Below are 18638 nucleotides of genomic sequence, written 5' to 3' on the forward strand. Positions count from 1 at the left end.
GGTGAGCGTGTGCAAACACACACACACACACACAAGAGAGTGGGAAATGTAATTTCCTGTGCAGGATGGAGGGGGGAGGAGTGTGTCGGGGAGATTGACGCCGAGCAAATCACACTTCCATCTGTGGAGAACAGCAGGCGCACACACCTCGGTCAGGGCTTTTATTTTGTAAAACCCCCCAACCACACACACACACACACACGCACACACAAACACACACACACACACATACACACAATCACACACACACCCACTGATAAAGGGGGAGGATTGCTCTGTGTGTGTGTGGTCGTTTTTTAGGGTCAGATATGATGGAGACTCCTCTCTGACTCTACAGAAAAACACTAAAACCTATTCTATTCTATTCTACTCTACTCTAACCTATTCTATTCTACTCTACTCTACTCTACTCTAACCTATTCTACTCTACGCTACTCTACTCTAACCTATTCTATTCTATTCTATTCTACTCTACGCTACTCTACTCTAACCTATTCTATTCTACTCTACTCTACTCTAACCTATTCTACTCTATGCTACTCTACTCTAACCTATTCTACTCTACTCTACTCTAACCTATTCTACTCTACTCTACTCTACTCTAACCTATTCTACTCTACTCTACTCTACTCTAACTTATTCTATTCTATTTTCTTTGCACATTTTGTTAGATTTTTTTTATGTTTTCTGTAAATTAATTCTTAATTTAAAGGCAGTAATGTCTCCCAGACTTTCTCTATAGTAGTTGTGGTGGGTCTCCCTGCCTTTAAAGAGCTGCTGACACAAAAAACAATTCATTAGTCAATCAGTGGAGAGTTTTAGTGTCCCAGGATGGTCTAAATCAGTGATTCTCAACCTTTTTCCTATCAAGGACCCTAATTTAGTCCACATTAGAGCCATGGACCCCCATTTGATGAGATTTAGTCTCTTGAACCCAAATTTGAGAATATTTTTTATTGTTAGACGATTTTGTCCAGAATTCCATGACTGTCTGTATTGTAGTTAGAGAGATAACAGAGAAACTATGATCAAAACAGTCTTTCTTCTACATTCTCTAACTGTGTTAACTTCTTGAAAATGAAATAATGCTGAAGTTTAACAATTCATCAGTTTGCTGGGGACCCCCTCTAGGACCCCTGGTGGTCCCCGGACCCCACGTTGAGAACCACTGGTCTAAACAGTCAAATTTAAACATTGAATACTGGCACAAAATATCAGCTATCAGTAGCTTCAACCCCAAAATATCAGTATCGATATTGGCCTTCAAAAACCCATATTGGTCAAACTCTAGTGTCTGTGTGGGTCTATGTGTGTGAGAGATAAAGAGAGTGTGTGTGTTTGTGTGTGTGTGTGTGTGTGTGTGTCTCCTCATCTATCTCCCTTCGCCTCTGTCTCATGTAACAGGATCCCACAGTGAATCTTTGTGCAGCAGTCAGTCAGCTCAGGGTTTTTGGGACACTTTGCTGGCGTCCATCAAACCAGCTGAAAGCAGCAGTGTGGAGATCTGGGCCACTTCTGATCCACAGATAATAGATGAGACGGTCTGGGGAGACTGCTAAGTGTTTTCGGCGCTCTGACAAACACCGACCCCCGGACGTTCTCTGAGAAAGAAGCCTTCACTCTACAAAACCTCACAGACTGAATATTCTTGACATGCAAAGTAATGTGCAGTATCCAGTGCAAGATGTGGCATGCAACTTCCCCAAAAGATGAACTTTCACCATATTAGAGCTGTGAATACAGTGGTAGTCATTGTAAAAAACGCTGCTCATGCATTTATCTTGCTTATACTGCAGACTATCCTTTCTTTAATGTCATACAGTTGAACCAAATTAGTATTTTGTAGTATAAAACTTTTTCCTCAGCCGGCTAGTTGCCACACCACCGGCTGCTGCCTGCAAGTTTTGGTCCCGTTTCAAACTGTATGAGTTATATAGCGGTGAATAAATAGGTGGGTAAACTGATCTCAAGTCGGTGATGTCATTGCAACTGTTTTCTATGCAACTTCTTATAGCTTAAAAAAGACCCAAAACCAGATTTTTTCCAAACTCTTCCCCCTTGGGGATCCAGTCAAAAGTGCAGCAGCAGTTCAGCAGTAAACAGCGGGGGAACTTTGACAATGGCTGCATCTGTAAGTTATTATTCTATGTTTTCATATAGAGTTACCAGGATATTATAGGAGCTTTTTTTATTGGTTCGTCTTCATCCATCTCTGGGACGGAGGAGGCCGTCTCTCTTAACTTGGCAGAGGACCGAGGCTCCAAGATGGGATCAAATAGATCATATAGTACGGGGGGGAATCAGTGCCAAAACACGGCATCTGTAGGCTAATGGAAACCTGCGTGTGGATCTGGGGTTTGTTTAGTGTTCATTCAGTTACTTCTACATTTTAGGCATTTAACTGATGTTATCCAGAGTGCAACAGCAGAATAAGCTTCAGTTCCTACATCACCAACATTGCAAGCAACCAATAGCAACCCAGCAAACATTTTGACGTTGAATAGATCATTAGATGAAGAGCAAAATCTGAAGAAGCAGATGTGAAATGTTTTGTTTGCTCTTGAATGTTTTACTTGCTGAACTAAAGAAAGTCTACTACTAATTGAACCTACTTATATATGGATATTGCTCATTCCTGCAATCACCAGCACCTTAGAAGAAACACAGACACATATACAGTTTGGCATAGTCTAAACCAGTGGTTCTCAATGTGGGGTCCGGGGGCCACCAGGGGTCCTTGAGGGCATTCCAGGGGGTCCCCAACAAATTGCTGAATTGTTAAACTTCATTATTTTGTCATTTTAGAATGACTATTTTGATCATAGTTTCACTGTTATCTCTCTACCTACAGTACAGATAGTCATGGAATTCTGGACAAAATCATATCTGACAATAAAAATATTCTCAGATTTGGGTCCGAGAGACAAAATCTCATCAAAAGGGGGTCCGTGGCCCTAATGTGGACTAAATTAGGGGTCCTTGATATGAAAAAGATTGAGAACCACTGGTCTAATCATTGAATAGATGTTGTCCATTTGATCTTATACTTCTTCAAATATTACTTGTTTTGTCTATAAAGTTTATTTTTTCAATTACGGCCAAGCCTCCTCCAGTCACTCAGCGGTACCGGAAGATACTCAGAGGTTTGTCTGTGGAGAGAGTGTCAGATCTAAGGGCAGAGAAAGGATTTTAATTGGTCTGTGGAAACTTTCAGTAAACTTCTTCTCAGCAGACGGTCTGGTCTCCTCTCACTCGGAGTGGCGTTCCTCAGGGAAACCAGACGACCCGCCGAGCTGAGGACGGTGTTCCTCTCTGACTGTGTGTTGTGAAATGTTGTGGCTGCAGTGAGGTGTGTGGTGCAAGCCATGAGACATTATGTGGGAGTGGGTTTTCTTTGTTTTCTTCCTTTTCTTATTTCCCACTTCTTTTTTCTTTCTTTCTTTACTTGTACTTGGATTTGTTTTTGCTTTGTTTTAAATGGAAAAAGATGTTGATCCGTGCCTTGGATGTGTGTTTAGTCTGTTCCCTAATGTTCCACAATAAAAAGTTTGTAAACAGAAATCCTGTGTAGCGCCAAAATGAAAGTTGAGCCGTTGAATCGGGACCTAGATATCTTAATATCATCAGTCAAAACGGTTTCCTAAGCTGTTTTAAGATGAAATTTTACCATGCCATAATATCATATTGTGAATTTTTTTGTGCTTGTTTAAGTTGATATAAAACTCGGCCTCCTCCTCCTGCACGTCACTGTCCGTCAGATTCTTGCTGGGTAAGAAACAGTCAGATGGTTAAAGCCCCGAAAACAGATGCAACAAGCTATTATTCATGTGAGATGATGAATGATCATGTAAAGACAGAGAAGAGCAAGGAAGGAAGGAAATAAGAGCTGAGGAGAGAGGTAGAAAGGATTTTATTTTTTTAAAGGTTATTTTGCCTTTTTATCTTTTTATCTTTTATCGGCTTTTTATTGTCTCTTTATCGGCTTTTTATCATCTTTTTTATCATCTTTCTATTGTCTTTTTACGTCTTTTATCTTAACTCTGTCTTAATTCTTACTTTTATTCTATTTTACTGTTTATCTTGGTTTTCATCCTACAATCCCTGTTTATTATTGTTTTACTGCCTTTTAAATTCATAATTTGAGTATTCTGCTTTTATTTTGTCTGTCAAAACACTTTGTAAACTCTGTTTTTAAAGGTGCTATATAAATAAAGTTATTATTTAAGATTGGGAGAGAGGGGGGGACTACATGCAACAAAGGTCCCGGGTCAGATTTACATGGTGCACGCCTTAGACCACTGCAGGACGCCACCTCCTTTTACTGTTTTTCAATAAGACTTGGAGGAAATTGGACACATTGTCATTAACCAGAAGTGGTGAAACTTCCCATCAGTCTGCTCACCAGCTGTGTGTCAGATCTAATGTGAACACACACAGTAATCAAAGCCCACAGGGTGTTTACAAGGCTCCTCTGCTGCTCAGATGTGAATGAAGGACTTCAGGACAGTGTAGTTATTTTATTTCTCTGAGGTAAATGTCGCCCTCTTGTGGAGAAAGTAAGAGCTGCTCATTACTGCCTGAGCTTTATGCTGACTGGTGTTGAGTGATCTCTGTATGTGTGTCAGTGGAGCAGTTTGGATGCAATGGAAGGAAACACAAACACAGCAGCATGTTCAGGCTCTTCAGTTCGTTCAGTTCGTTTTATTAAGTTCTTCAAAGCATACAAATCTTCTTAACCAAATAAAAATACATTATTACAAGTTTTTTGGTATAAAAAAAAAACATCTTGCTGCATGTTATCAAGGAACAAAGTGGAATGAGGAGAGACAATTTCTCGATACGGAGATCTTTGGAGTCGAGAGTCAAAACGTGAGGAGAGAGCAGCCGCCTAGTTGACCTTTCACCCGCATGCTGCTCCTACATGTAAATCACTCCGCCTGACCTTTAACACCGCGTGTCACCGGAGACCGCCGCTATACGGGACGATCTGATTGGCCCAGGCGGCTCAAAGCGAGCCAAGGTCATTCCCATTTGAGGCTGCGGGAAAGTGTTAGTGAGCGCGGACCACCAGTCAGCCCGCCTGCACATGCTCCCCGAATGTGTCCCAGCATCAGGTGAAACACTGTTGAAACTTATAGGTGCCTTTCTGCATTTCTGCTGTATGTGACGCTTTGTAAAAAGTGAGCAGTGAGAGTAAATAAACTGTATGGGAACCTAAACCATTCAACACAGGAATATTGCCTTTAATTAACAAAATACTTGAAACTTTGTGAAATGAAATGGCCGCTCAGTGACTGTGTTTACATGGACAGCAATAAACCGACTATTGGCCTTTATTATATAGACAATATTCTAACAAAGTCTGACAGGGCAAAGGAGAATCACTGGAGACACAGACAATTTAAGACTTTATTGAAAACTTAATGATCTCCATTTCCCTCTAAATCAGTGGTTCTCAACGTGGGGTCCGGGGACCACCAGGGGTCCTTGAGAGAGTTCCAGGGGGTCCCCAGCAAACTGATGAATTGTTAAACCTCAGAATTATTTCATTTGCAAGAAGATAACACAATTAGAGAATGTAGAAGAATGACTGTTTTGATCATAGTTTCTCTGTTATCTCTCTACCTACAATACAGACAGTCATGAGATTCTGGACAAAATCATATCTGACAATAAAAATATTCTCAGTTTTGGGTTCGAGAGACAAAATCTCATCAAATGGGGGTCTGTGGCTCTAATGTGGACTAAATTAGGGGTCCTTGATATGAAAAAGATTGAGAATCACTGCTCTAAATCCTGAGCATGGTGACAGTTTCAGCATCACCACAAAAATTTTGGGACTTTTCACCTTCATCTTTCATCTTTTTCCTCACAACCGCTGAAATATAGAGCGAGCATCATCAAGCGGTCGGATCGCTGCTTGTGTTTACAGTCAAAATGCCCTTCAATAATGAGACTAAAATCTGAATACTCCACATGTCTTAATGTGATTGTGATGTGATGTGACTATGACCTTATTCAGGTTAAGGGAATCATAAAATGCTGTTTACATGGCAATTTCTCATTCAGGCTATTGTCTTAATCGGGTTCATATTGGATTATTGCTGTCCATGTAAACATAGTCAGTGTTTCTCAAGTTTTCCTGTACACTGATTCACATCAGCATAATGCAGAGGTAAAGTCAAAGTAAATGTAGATTACCAAGTCAAGTCAGAAGAAATCCAGAGTCAGTCCAATTTAATATCTTAAAGAAAACAAAATATCTAGGACTTTTCAGTGCAATATGGTTTTAATAGGATAAAAACTTGGTAAGAGCATCATGAGTTTGATTTCTATAATCAGTTTCAACTTCAATAAATTCAATCATTCCATACAAATTCATCACTTTCAATCTGAGTCATTTACACAAACACAAGATCTCAAGTCAAGACTTTAGAAACCTTTTCAAGTCATCAAAGTACAAGTCAGAGTCAAATCCCAAGTCACCAGAACCCAATCAAGTCTCAAGTAATTTAAATTGTTGAGTCTGACTCGAGTCCAAGTCATGTGACTCAAGTCTCCACCTCTGGCGTAATGCAATCCATTCATCTTCAAAATATAAAAGACTGTACGAGGTTTTAGCCTCAAAATGTTTAGGGTCCATCTTCTCTTCTGCCACGATAGTCTTGTAATGAAAGAGACTAAAGAAAAGAAAACAACAGAAATGAATTAGTTTTTTACGATTATAAGTTAGATTGTAGCAGTCAGTGTGGTGATGGTGAAGTCAACATCTCACCTCTGAAGGTCTCTTCATGCTGCCACCTGTACAGGGAAGAACAGTTGGTAAAACTTCAGATTAGGGAACACATATTAACTATTAACTATGGGTTTTCCCTCAATAGCTTAATAATTTCCCTCAATAATATGTGATACCAGCACCTTATAAGCCCCATAATGAGTAAAGCAGACTGAGAGCCTGATTCATGTGCAACAACAACTTCCTTACTGACTGCTGTAAGCACCAAGGCTATTGAGGGAAAACTCAGAGTTAACTTGTAGAATACAATAGTGCAGAATAAGGTGGTTTGTAATGACTAATAATGAACCAGTATACTACTAATATGCATGTTAATAAGCAATGTATTCATAGTTAATATGTGTTCCCTACAGAGGTAGAAAGTAACTAAGTACATTTACTCGATTACTGTACATAAGTACAATTTTGAAGTACTTGTACTTTACTTGAGTATTACCATTTTATGCTACTTTATACTTCTACTCCACTACATTTCAGAGGGAAATATTGTACTTTTTACTCCACTACCTTTATTTGATAACTTAAGTTACTAGTTACTTTGCAGATTCAGATTGTTAATAAAAAATATAATCAACTAATAAATTGTGATATTTTATTATAGATTACTGTAAGCTACCCAGCAGTATATAAAGTAGTGGAAATCAGCCCCACCTTTTCCAGCTGTAACATTAAAGTGATGCTTACACATTAATGCATCAATAATTCTAATTCAATAATATAATATATACTGTATTATTCTGAAATGGGCCATTCTGCATAATGAGTACTTTTACTTTTGTTGCTTTAAGTACATTTTGCTGCTAATACTTTTGTACTTTTACTTAAGTAACATTTTGAATGCAGGACTTTTACTTGTAACAGAGTATTTTTATACTGTGGTATTTCTATTTTTACTTAAGTAAAAGATCTGAGTACTTCTTCCACCACTGGTTCCCTAATCTAAAGTGTTATTGAACAGATTCACACATGAAATATAATAACTGATAAGCAGCATATTGCATATAAAGTGTCATATCTTCTCCCGGTCTGTTTTCTCACCTATGTTGTTGTCACACATGTGCTTCCTGATCATGTAGAGCTTGACGGCGACGAAAGCGACGGCCAGCAGCAGGCCGACCCCCGCTCCGATCAGAGCAAACCTGATTTCTGAGAGGAAAAACACGAAGAGTCTATATGTTGTAGTTTGTGCTCTTTTTATAAATAGTCCAAAAAAAATAAGTGTGCTTCAGGTGCGTGGGTTCCAAACAGCAAATGGGCTGAAAGATGATGAGAAGAACTCGCACACTGAAAACTATGAATGGAATAATCCAAAATAAAGACTTACTGATGCAAAAAATAGAAAAAGATTGATTTACATGACGTGCTCAAGTGCAAAACATTTGATCAAAAACGTTTTCTTTTGTTGGTGCACCTTGTTTTGTTATTCTATTTTTTTTTTTCTTTTTTATCAATATGTTTATTGATTTTTCTTTTTTTAACAGAAAATGTATAAGTAAGTAAATGAAAAACAACATCAGCATAAAACAAAAGGCAATAATCACATAAAAAAAAAAAATTGCAAGAAAAAAAAATTAATAATAATAAAGTCAACTAAAATAAATAGAATATAAGAGATAAATAAATAATAATAGTACAAGAAAAGTAATAATAATAATAAAAAAATAAAAATAAAAAAAAAATGAAACATCTCAAACAAAACAGAAGTGGTACAGAGGCGAAAAACAAAATTACCTTCTACAATGGTCTGATCCAATAATATATAACATAATTGGGACATAATTCAAATTAAATACAGTGCCACAAGCCAGTTAGATAACTGTTTTGTTATTCTATTACTCTATACTTGAGCACGTCATGTAAATAAATATTTTTCTATTTTTTGGATCAGGAAGTCTCTATTTTGGAGACATCGGCAGACATAAACAAACCAACACTCCTGAAGAGCAGAACATCAACAGTTTGTTGTGAAAGAAGCAGAGCGGGAATGCCAGCTCATGTTCTGTCCCCCTGATTCGCTGAATGGCACGTGTGTGTGTGTGTGTGTGTGTGTGTGTGTGTGTGTGTGAGAGAGAGAGAGAGAGAGAGAGAGAGAGAGAGAGAGAAAGAGGAGGGGGACGTTTGATTTCACAACCTGTTTACTCAGTGTATGGTAAAGGTCTCAGTCATGGTATCAAACTCCTTTCTGCAAATTTTATTGCATCACTGGCGTTTGCAATTTGAATCCTCGACATCCAGGAATCACCGGGGGAGTCGCTGCCGCTCAGTGGGAGCAAAACTCCCATGAGGCTTTGAGCACACAGACACTGGAGAAGTTCCACCTTTTACTGCATGTTTGCTGAACTTCTGCTGACACTTTGGCTCCACACACAGGAGGAATGGTTTGACAAAAAATCTAGTTTTGCTCTCTTTTCAGCTGTTGGAAGGTACAAGGATCCCAGCTAGCCCCGTTGGGACTGACACCACACTGCGTGGATGTCAGTCCTGGGTCGTTCACTCCCAATCCTTTGTCCCGTTAGCTATTGTGGTGGAAGTTTCCTGTACTAAAAGAGACTTAGAGAAGAGAGTTGTCTTTCTGTCTTTTTTTATTGTTTGCAAACAAGGCGCAATGCTCATCCATCGAGCGTGTGAAACAAAGAGCGAAACCATCTGTTTTGTCCACGCTTCTTATAATAATGTAGTAGAAACAGCTGAGTCATGAGAAGTCTGGCACATTCTTATACTTGAAACATTCTGCGATTAAGGTGCATCTGTGCATGCTAGAACCTGTTACAACTGGCTTTCCAGGGTCATCTTCACACAGTAGCCATTGTCTCAAGCCAGTGGAAAAGTACTGCAGGCAACAGAGGAATAAGACAGTGCTTAATGCATAGAGAAATAGAATGGTATAATATAATTTCCGCTACAGCCTTTGTGTGGCTTGTCCGAGTTGTTTTCATTCGGGTGTCATGGCTGCCACTCTTCTTCTACGCTCTTCCATGTGCGGCGAGCTGGAAAACCTCTTTGCTGCCCCCTTTGGCCGCTGGAACCGAAGATGCGATGTGTGTGTTTTTTTCCAGCGGGATATTGGCCAAAGGGGGGCAGCAAAGAGCAGTTTTCCAGCTCGCCGCACAGGGAAGAGAAGAAGAAGACAAAGAAGAGTGGCAGCCATGACACCCGAATGAAAACAACTCGGACAAGCCACACAAAGGTGAGATTTTATACGTTACTGCAAATATTTTCAAACAAAATGTTTTACTCATGCAACAGAAGAGGATTGGGAGGGAACGACCCGGGACTGACATCTATGCAGTGTGGTGTCAGTCCCAGCGGGGCTAGATCCCAGCAAGCATTTGACAGAATTCGTGACCTTGGAATTATAAGGTTCTATCTGACTATTTTGTCAAAACTGAGTTAGTCACATAAACCTATTCTATGGTTGCCTGTTAACATCTGTGTGGTTTTACTTTTTTGAAAATCATGATTTTTGAGTCTGTAATTTCTCAAAAAAAAAGGACCCATCTCCATTCAACTCGATGGATGCTGAAAACTTTGAAGCTCAGTATATCTCAGAACTATCCTGAAGACAGATAGAACGTTTTAATTCTAAACTCAGGAGATGGCGATGTGCAGGAGGAGGCAAAGTTTAACATCAAGCCAAACGAGCAGTAAATATTCATATTAAAACAGCTTTGGAAACTGTTTTGAACTGATATCAGAAAGATATTTAGGTTTTCCATTTTACAGAACGATACAGTAAGCAGTTATAGACAAGAACAGGTATCGTCTCTATTATATTTACACAGGTTTTCAATGTTGCATCTATCTATTCAATGTCAAAATGCATTCAAGTTTTCTTCTACAATCTACTAATTTGGTTCTACTGTATGACATTAAAGAAGGAAGTGGCTAACGCAGCATCGATGCAGAATAAATACTCAAACAGGGACTTCTACACTGGCTGTGGTATATTGATTATGGATTATTGAGTTGCGGGTTGTGATTTTTTTTTCAATAAGAATAGCCTTTAATTCCCTGGAAATCAACATGTGTGTATGTTCAGCGTGTTCTCTGTTCACTCACCTACTTTCTCCTCGTGGTCCATTTCATCTCCTCTCACGCTCAGCAGCAGATGCTCTGACACACACTTGTTGTTTTCAGTTAAGTAGTGAGGTGGTGATAAGAGTCTGTTCACACTGACAGGAAGACGACACATCAGATAAGGCAGAGCTAAGTGGTAGAACACATTTCTTGATGATATCTTGCAGTAATTTGCTTTTTAACACTTTTTTTTTTTTTTTTTACAGTTGCATTTATTGTCTTTTCTTCTTCAGTTCCACTCATTCACACTGGGAGCTGACCAGTATAACCACAGTCTCCTAACACTTTACAATAAGGGTACACTAAGTTAACGGTTAGTTAATGCTTAATAAGGATTAGTTAATGTTTAATAAGCATTAACTAACCCTTAATTAACAGTTAACTAATGTGTAATTTACTAATGGTGTCCATGTTAACAAAGCTATTAATTTATACATTATTTAATAGTTTAAAGATGACTATTAAATAATGTATAAATGAATACCTTAGTTAACATGAACACCATTAGTAAATGATTACCAGACACATTAGTTAACTGTTAATTAAGGGTTAGTTAAGCATGAACTAACCCTTAACTTAGTGACCCTTAATGTAAATTGTTACCAATAAACTTTATTTATATAGCACCTTTCTTGACAAGGTTACAAGGTGCTTTACAATAAACAAGGAGAAAAAATTAAAATAAATAACAGTAAAACACTGAATACAGAATAGATAATGGAATAAAACAGGTAAGAGCCAGCAGTACAAGGAAACAACTGAAACAACATGTGCCGATACAGAAAAGCCCCACCTCAAAATGAAGGTCATCAAGACATTTAGTTTGAAATGCTATAGTTGTTGTTCCCAGGTCAAGATTTCCTCAGGCTGTGGTGACTTGCACCTTTTGATTTCAGTGTTAAGGGCTCAAGATGTTGTTGTCAGATTTCACTTTGTATGTATATTCAGTGCTTATGAATTTAGTGCATATTAATACATATATAAGTGTATATGAAGAAGAATATGTATAGTAATATGTTTGTGAGAAAGAATATTGTTAGTTATACTTTTCTGATTTTAATATTATTTGGTTGTTTTGTCTGTAAGTGTCTTATCTGTTGTCATGCTTTTATGTTTTGTGTGGACCCCAGGAAGAGTAGCTGATGTTCTGCATCAGCTAATGGGGATCCTAATAAAATCCTAAAATCCTAAAGTTCAAGTTCATTTATTTATATATCCGTTTATCACAAGCGTGTCTCGAGGGACTTCACAGAGAACAGGCTACTGGGACGCCCCGACTGAGTCTGGACTGAGATACTGTGATAGTAGAGAATTGTCCAGAAACATGAAGCTTGTTCCATAGCAGTTGGCTTCTGAATGCATGAAGTAAAAAAAAAAAGGGGGGGTGTTGTTTGGGGGTTACATTCTCAGTAGTCTGTCCATTGTCACAGTTTCATCCACTAAATCAGTTTTCCTTTGTCTGTAAATCAGTAAATCTTCGTTGCTGCTTTGGGTCCTGAATAATGTCCATTTCTCCCACTTTTCTTCCAGCTGTGCTTCTTGCAATCTCAAACGATATGTCAGTTTTTCCATTATGTAGATTTCCTCTACTATCTCTATCCATAATGCATGAAGTTTTTATGTGTAGTCTTACAGTGAGTCAGTATATCAGTGGGGTTTTGAGGTTCAAGGTTTTGCAAGCCTCGTAATCTAAAAATAGGATTTCATAATGAAGGCCAGAGGCTGTAAAACAGAGAGCTGGTCAGACATGCAGGATGGTTTTAGCTTATGCCCGCTTCATGCTGTCTGTGTTAGACGTGCCGTCCCTGTACCTCGGCATTCAACCTGGTCTTGCCTTTACTGTTTCAGCTCTCCATATCACCAGCAAGAAAAACAAAAACTACATTTAATTGGTTGTAATGGTTCTGGGTTCCTCTTTGTTCAGCCAACCCTGGATGGAGGTGTGTTCGCGCCAACTGTGGCGCTGGTCCATATTGTTGCATATTTCAGGTGGTGATCGATTGTGTGTGACTCCCAGATGGAGCCAGCATGCCTGGTTGGTTCAGCCACAGTTCTGTCATTTTGACCATTTGCACTTCATTTCCGCATGAAGCATCTGACTGTAGTGAAGAATTGTTGATTCGAAGTCAGGCTTATGGATTCACTGGATAGGGACTACAGAATAGTGAGGGCAGGAATCCCCTTTATATATATTTATGGATTTACCTGATAGGGTGTGCAGAATATAGAGGGCAGGGATCTTGGTCTGAGGAGAAGGTAGTAGCCTTATCCTCATCCACTGGATGCAAATTACTAGCTTATACACTCACCGGCCACTTCATTAGGTACACCTGTTCAACTGCTCGTTAACACAAACATCTAATTAGCCAATCACGTGGCGGCACCTCAATGCATTTAGGCATGTAGACATAGTCAAGACGATCTGCTGAAGTTCAAACCAAGCATCAGAACGGGGAAGAAAGGTGATTTAAGTGACTTTGAACGTGGCGTGGTTGTTGGTGCCAGACGGGCTGGTTTGAGTATTTCAGAAACTGCTGATCTCCTGGGATTTTCACGCGCAGCCATCTCTAGGATTTACAGAGAGTGGTCCGAAAAAGAGAAAATATCCAGTGAGCGGCAGTTCTCTGGGCGAAAATGCCTTGTTGATGGCAGAGGTCAGAGGAGAATGGCCAGACTGGTTCGAGCTGAGAGAAAGGCAACAGTAACTCAAATAACCACTCAGCATCTCTGAACGCACAACACGTCGCACCTTGAAGCAAATGGGTGTCATCATGGCGCATCATGGATGTGCAGCCGACAAATCTGCAGCAACTACGTGATGCTATCAAGTCAATATGGACCAAAATCTCTGAGGAATATTTCCAGCACCTTGTTGAATCTTTGCCTTCAGAATTAAGGCAATTCTGAAGGCAAAAGGGGGTCCAACCCGGTACTAACAAGGTGTACCTAATGAAGTGGCCGGTGAGTATATAAGGTAGTAGTTCCTGCCATTTTCCTGCTGTGTTGAACTGTCTGTATTTGTCATTGTTTCGTTAATGTTATATGTTTTTTATGCTGGGTGAAAGCCAAATTTCCCCCCGTGGGGATTAATAAAGTACATCTGTATCTGTATCTGTATCTGTAGGCTGGGAAAATGTAGGAAGGGGAAGGAAATGAGAGACACTGATTCGACAGCGACTGCCAACGTGCCCTTGAGCAATGGAGCTGCTCAGTAGCAATCAGTAGAAGACTGTGGAAGCTGCCGGGTGTGAATGAAGCAGGGTGCTGCTACATGCTCAGCAAGTCTTCCCTGGCTAACCTGTGTTTTAAAACCCCTGGTCAGATTCCTTCTCGACCTTTTCTACCTGTGAGATCCCAGATGAGAACTGAATTAAACGCAGGAGCAGCTCCAGCAGAATGCAACCGATCAATAAACCAGGAGAGTGAATCACCTGCCAATCTGTGACCTTTGCAGCCATCAGTCACCTTATTACACATTTGTTTGATTATTTGATACACATTATTTGATTTAGTATTATCGAATATCGTCCCGAGACAATTACACATAGTTTAAACAAGACTAGGTCAAAACCTAGTATATGGCTGGACCGTGTATGAGTGTGCCAGGTGCCACGGTCGACCAATGGTGTAACTAACTCCGCTGTAGACTGCTAATACAGAATAATAGTCCATACATCCATACTGATCGTTCCAGCGCGTCCCGTCTCTCTCTCCACCGCTGTCGTCTCCACCCACGGCCCGCACTGATCCTGCCGATCCAAGCGGCAGGCGCTCTGTTACCCGTCGGTGCCGAAAACGCTGTTCGCTGGACACCGGGGGCGCATCGTCGTCGGGACCCCGGCCAAAATCTCGGCCGGATCATCGGGAACAAATCGGCGGCCACCTAGTGGCACTGGCCGGAACCGTGGCCCCGGGAAACTTCGGGAAGGTCGGAAATAAGCCCTAAGTGATGAAACCTCCATGCTTGTTTGTGTCTCTCTCAGAACAGAGGGGCTTCAGGTGGACTGAGCTCGCGCATATGCATTGACATAAACGGTGATATGATATAATTGTATAGATTCTACTTTAGCTTCAGCTTACATGCATGATATTGGTCAGCCTGCTTACTGTGTGGGAGAAACGGGCTCCCGATCTCAGCAGAGAAACTAGACGGCGGAGAAAACGAAACTGAAATTTCTGGCTCTGTGATCCTATGATGTGCCACGTGCCACGGCCGGCCAATGGTGTAACTTGATCACTCAGTCAGTCAGTCAGTCAGTCAGTCAGTGACAGACATTCGCGTTTGTAGGGCTGGCCCCGCTGTTGCGGTCCAGCCAAAAAGAAGAAAGGTCCAAGGCACTCTTCTGGCAAAAAGTTTAAAAGCCTTTATTCAGATGGCTACTTCATGGTGAAAACACCCTGAAGAAGGCTGTTTGTGCTGCTACGCACAAGCTTTGTCTGTGTTTTTAAGAATTTCACCATGAAATAGCCATCTGAATAAAGGCTTTTAAACCTTTTGCCAGAAGAGTGCCTTGGACCTTTCTTCTTTTTTTAACTTTTGTGTTCCCTACCAAAGAGCACCTTCATCACACCTGTTTGAGCACACCTTTTCTTTCTGAATACACATAGTTTAATTAGGATTTACTCTGAGGCAGACATACATGTATCTGTTTCACCTGCAGGCTCAGACTGTGGCAGGTCAGCTGCTCAAAGGCCCTTCAGCAGGTTTGATCACCGCAGCGTTGGCTGCTGCAGTGATTGAACCTGTGACCCGCGAGTCATGAGGCGATCTGTCTGACCAGCAGAACCACGGTCTCAACATGCCCCGGGTGTCGGATTGGAGAGTCAGATAGAGTTTCAGGTGACCGGGCCTCGACCCGTTACATAATATATTGTGTCCAGCCAGCAGGACCAGGAGAGACTGACGGCTTACTGCTGCTTTAGCTCACAGGCTAACTGGACTTACAAAAACATGACCTGCAGATTGACTTCAGTAAATACATTGCCTGGGTCCAGACCTTTGACTCCACCCACTCCACTGAGCTGACTGATTCTGGTCTGGCATCGTGACATGAAACAGCGGTTTCTCGGTTGAAAAATGATCGGTCCAATGAGCGCCGAGGGGGGGGACTAACGATTAGCCAATCAGCGCCACGGGCGGGACTAACGCTAACGTTGTCAAGCTGTTGTCAAGCTGTGCGTCAGAACCAAGGAGGAGTAATAACAACAATGGCGACCGCTGTAGACAAGATAGACGCTGCTATACAGGCTGTTCTAAATTTTTACTTCGCTCCATGTTGTCAAAGATGCTCTATACTTTCTGAACCGTCTCTGGTGTTGTCATGGCTACGCATCAGTGTCGACTTAAAATGACGTTAGATTCAGGCGGATACGTCGGTCTCTAGTGATTGGTTAGGGAAAATCGAATCCCCCTCCCCCACGGAAATCGGTTAGAGTGGAGGCAATGTCAGACTGAAGATGGAAATGGAGTGGAACGAGTTGACAATTCTGTCTGATATCAAGCAAGTAAATACTACTACTAATAATAATACATTTACATTGCAATGCTTTGGTACAGAGCTTGGGATTGGCTGGAGGAAATAAATAGATATCTTGAGGCCATGATTTACCATATCAAAGGCACAAGATGGTTTTGCATGTGCACCAGATAGATCTCTTGTACTCGTTTTTACAAATTTGAGTGTGAAAGATACATGTTGTTCCCTATTTTTGGTTAATTTGTAGCCTCTTTTGCATTATTTTGTGCACACAATTTCATTATTTGTGTGAACATTAACGTTAGTATGTGCCTACAAGTTGATAAAATGTCTACACATTTTTTTAAGTGTTTGCTTGATTTAGCTTCTTGAGTAAGTTTCGCTCACTTGCCATAATTAGTTGAATTTTCTTGATTGCATTGATTTATTAGATTAGATTAGATTAGATTAGATTAGATTAGATGTTCTTTATTGTCCACAAGGGAAATTAATTTGTTCAGGTCAGTATCATACTAACAGACAAGACAGTAAATATATAAAATAAGTAAATAACAACACAGTAAAAAAGACACCACAATTATTATTTAGTTATTTAGATTAATTAGCCTGATATTTTTTTTTTATAAAGATATATTTAGTTCAATGATGTTTTTGTTAAGGCATAACAAATAGATTTGTTGATTACAGTTTACTACAGGAAAAATACTAGATGAGTTATCAAGGCATTACTGACAACGCTGCAAGGTGTTCTGTACACTTGTATCAGCACAGCATGCTCAGTTTGTTATCTCCTCTGTGTAAAACTGACAAAAGGCGTTTACAATCATTTAAACCACACAGATCTCCACTCCCTCAGTACTCACCAGTGATGTGGAAAGCTCTGATGACTCAAACACCTTTCAGTCTGAAACAGCCTCATCTCTCTCAGGCTTCTTGACATACTCTTATCTCATGTATTGTCTCAAGTCATTTCCTGAACCTGTGGGTTTCAAAGCTTGCTGATTAAATGATATGTGCTCTATCAGGCTTTACTAGCAAGCACTACAAGCAGCTAATGCAAGGTCCAGTGTAGATATTTTGTTTGGAGGAATGAAGTTTTAGCCAGTTTAGTATTCACTAGTGTGAGATTCTCAAATTAAAGTAATACTCCATGACATTTTCAGATAAATAATTTGCTGTAAATTCCTGTATCTTGGGTTGATGTAACACAACAGTGATTCAACCTATATCCAGCTCATATAGCTTTTCCATTGTCTGTTCTAAATCAGCTTTCTGTCTCCTGTTGCTGTTTATGATTCATACAAGTTACAGCTTGTCTCATACATTCATCTTTTTTCATCATAGAGTTTACTCCATTTAATCCCTTATATAATATTTTCACTTAGCAACTGTTCTGCAAAATTATAAATGACACAATAACCTTAACTTAAATTACCCTTTCTTAAATTAGGAAAGAAGAATTATGTTTCTCATATAAATAAACTGAAGTTGCCGCAGAATATACAGTATGCCCACACACACACACACACACACACACACACACCTCTTCAGTGACATCTGACAACCTCTGCCACTGCACACACCTGTTTTGTTTACCAGACTGATCAGCAGACTGAAATGGTTTTCACTGGAACTTGTTGACAGATTGCTAGATGTTGTGCTGCTGATATCGTTGTTGTTTGGGTGGAAGGGTTTCTGGAGCAGATGATGCCACACCACAGCAGACATGATACCCTCCAGATGAATTACTCAGCCAAGAATGTAGGTTATAATATGGCTGCTAATAAGACAACATGAGTTGAGCAGCCATTTTATATTCTGTCCATTTTATTGTGCAAGACAGACAAACAAAATGTCCAGTTGAGATAAAAACAAGGGGCTTACAGCAATGATTAAAGTGGATTAACAACAACAAAATAAATGCATGAAATGACATGTGAGGGAAATAAAATAAATTAATAGTCCTGATACAGACAATGAAATGACAGGAAGTGAGAGTGTAATTGTAGAGTAGTTAGGTGTACTATTTCTTCATTTAAAAAAAAAAATTTACAGAAGCATTTGGGGTTATTTCTCAGAAGTATCTTATTGCATTAGGGCTGCAGGCTGCTAAAACGTATTGACCTTTATCGCAATTTTGGCATGCTGCTCTCTAGGAAGAGAGAGAGAGAGATAGCGAGAGAGAGAGAGAGAGAGAGGGAGAAACAGAGATAGAGAGAGAACCACAGAGAGAGCAAAGGGTGATTTTTAAAATCAAAACAAAAATCTATTCACTGCTTCTAAGAAGT

The 18638-nt window shown here is 40.0% G+C and overlaps 1 long non-coding RNA gene across 1 annotated transcript; it reads right to left on the minus strand.

The window, feature by feature from the left end:
* Nucleotides 1–5744: 5744 nt before the first annotated feature.
* On the minus strand, nt 5745–10969 carry LOC139658053 (uncharacterized). Its single transcript, XR_011696188.1, has 4 exons — nt 10856–10969; nt 7835–7942; nt 6776–6801; nt 5745–6680 (listed from the first exon to the last, which is right to left on the minus strand). It is a non-coding gene; the product is annotated as an uncharacterized lncRNA (long non-coding RNA).
* Nucleotides 10970–18638: the final 7669 nt, after the last annotated feature.

Source organism: Centroberyx affinis, unplaced genomic scaffold (genome assembly GCF_046629955.1).
Source record: "Centroberyx affinis isolate AG114_WGS23_722 - 3 ecotype Tasmania unplaced genomic scaffold, CSIRO-AGI_Caff_v1 ptg002821l_1, whole genome shotgun sequence".
Lineage (NCBI taxonomy): Eukaryota > Metazoa > Chordata > Actinopteri > Beryciformes > Berycidae > Centroberyx > Centroberyx affinis.